Consider the following 2,713-nt stretch of genomic DNA (forward strand, 5'->3'; position numbering starts at 1 on the left):
GCCCGATGTGGGGCTCAATCTCATGACACTGAGATCACGACCTGAGCCAAAATCAAGAGTCAGATGCTTAACTGACTGAGCCACCTAGGCACCCTGAGATTTTTAAAAATTTTAATGAAGTATAGCTGACATATAATATTATATTTCAGGTATACAACATAGTGATTGAACAAGTAGAAGTGTAGTTACCATATGTCACCATACAATGTTATTACTTTATTATTGACTATATTCCCTATGCTGTGCTTTTCATCACTGTGACTTACTTATTTTATAACTGGAACTTTTTATTTCTTAGTCCTCTTCACCTATTTCATCTATTCCCCCACCAACCCCCCTCTGCAACCACGAGTTTGTTCTCTATATTTACAAGTCTGTCTTTTGTTGTTGCTGTTGTTTGTTTTGTTTTTTTTAGATTCCATATATAAGTGAAATAATATGGTCTTTGTCTTTCTCTGTCTGACTTACTTCACTTAACACAATACCTTCTAGGCCCATCCATATGGCAACTTTTCATTTTATTTTTATACCTGAGTAATGCTTCATTATATATACATATATATATAATGTGATATATATATCTATCACATCTTCTTTATCCATTTGCTTATCTATGGACACTTAGATGGCTTGTATATCTTGGCTATCATAAATAATGCTGCAACAAACATAGGGGTCCATATATATTTTCAAATGTGTGTTTAAGTATGATATCATATAACAGTGCAGCTGAAATTTAGGAAAAGCAAAAACTCCAAAAGTGACACTTGAGTTATGGTTTCTGGGGAATGTTATCCTAAGTCATACTCTCTGCTAAAAATTGTGTCAGCTTTTGTGTGGATTTCATAGAAAAACAAGTCAGGTTCTCATCCTCACCCTTGAACCTCACAGCTGACTAGAAGTGTTTGTGGGACACCTTACATATACTAACTGGATTGGAAAGGGAATTTTTTTCTGTTAGTCTCACTTTCAAATAATCAATTAATTAATTCAGTAAGCATTCATTGATGCCTTGGAGGTTCTAAACAGCCAACTGGATGCTGGATTTGCAAAGACCATTTAAATATGGTTCTTGCCCTGAAGTTCTGCCCATGGTCTTTGCCTCACAGAAGAAAATGGACACCATTCATTCAACCCACAGTTGTTTGTTGATTGTTTACCATGTCCTGGCCAATGTTCTAGCTGCTGGGGGTATAGAAGTGAGCGAAACAAAGAAGAACCCTGCCCTCAAGGAGTTTATATTCTCTCAGGAGTGACACACTTTGGGAGAGTGACAATTTGCAAACACTGAAATAAGTTAATGAAGTGTGTATCTCCTGATCCAAACCTGGATTTTGTCTCTGTCAGTAGCTTTGGGGGAAATTCCTATATGTTGCATTTTCCCCATCACATGCTGTATTTCCATTATTCCCCACACTAACATGCCCACACCAGATTCTTTGAGACACAAAGTGATGTGGTTGTGTTTGTGTACCCACCCAAGGGACACCCCTGTCAAGACAAGAGAATGCAACAACTCAGTACCTGTCCTGTGATAAGACTGGGTCATGGGGGAATGTGTTACCTAGGGGAGTTTTTGTGGTGGCTTCCTCCCATGGGCAGAAAACCTCCACACTTATCCTTAAAGTACACTAGATTGTCTTTCTACTCATGTCTGTTTTCTTCCAAAACTTTCAGTAATGTTTTATCTTATCCCTAACATCTTTTAAGCTATGGTTGATGGACGGGAAATCTACAATAATATTATTATAATAACTATAAAATTCCACATAGCTGAAAAAAATAAATATCTCATGAATCAAAGGATATACTTTACTGAAAATTATGAAATAAGTTATATGGAATGATATCTGGAGATATCTATGGACAACATGACCCTGATGTCTGGAAATGTGCCTGGTGTGTAAGATCTAGGATCTATCTCCAAACACTACTTTAGGCACTGGATAGAGTAGCAAAAGTGTGAGCTCCCAGTCTAGTAGTGGTGGAGAAACAGATAATTGTTCAAATAATTACAACAAAATGAAGTGCACTACTGATGAGTATTTTAGAAGAATGAAGTTGGGCTGGAAGAGAACCTGGCCTGGAAAACTAGCCTAGCTGAGGGGAATCAGACAAGCCTTGCCTGAAGAAATGCACTGCAAGTTGAGACTTGAAGGATGACCAGGAGATCCCCAGGGGAAGGCAGAGTGTGAGTTTGGGGGATATTAAAGAAAGCTGGAACAACATCAGTGAGGTTCTGTGAGCCAAAGGCAACACAAGAGGGCCTGAAGGCCTTGATGGTCTTAACCTCTTCTCTATAAAGGCCACATTTTATTTTCTGGGTATGGCCTGAGGATCTCAAGACCCACCTAGAGTTTTCAATGTGTTAAATGCCAGTGTATTCAACCAATTGTTTTTGGATGGGCACTTAGTTCATTTCTGTTTTTCTGCTATTACCAATAAAACTAGGATATTAACATGGTTCATAAGTTTTTTTATATCTGTCAAGCTATTTCCTAGGTATAAATTTATTGAAGGAAAGCTTCTATATCTGAGTTTCACATGTTTGTACTGTTGGTGCTTATTTCCAGCCTGTACAATCCGACCTGCAGGGATGTGAGTGCTAGTTCACCACATTCTCACTGTGGTAGGCATTCTCTAAACATAGCTGCTATCAATAACTTCCTTCTATGCACACATTGATCCTCATATCATGAGATAGAGTCTAACT

Source organism: Phoca vitulina, unplaced genomic scaffold (genome assembly GCF_004348235.1).
Source record: "Phoca vitulina isolate PV1807 unplaced genomic scaffold, GSC_HSeal_1.0 scaffold133, whole genome shotgun sequence".
NCBI lineage: Eukaryota > Metazoa > Chordata > Mammalia > Carnivora > Phocidae > Phoca > Phoca vitulina.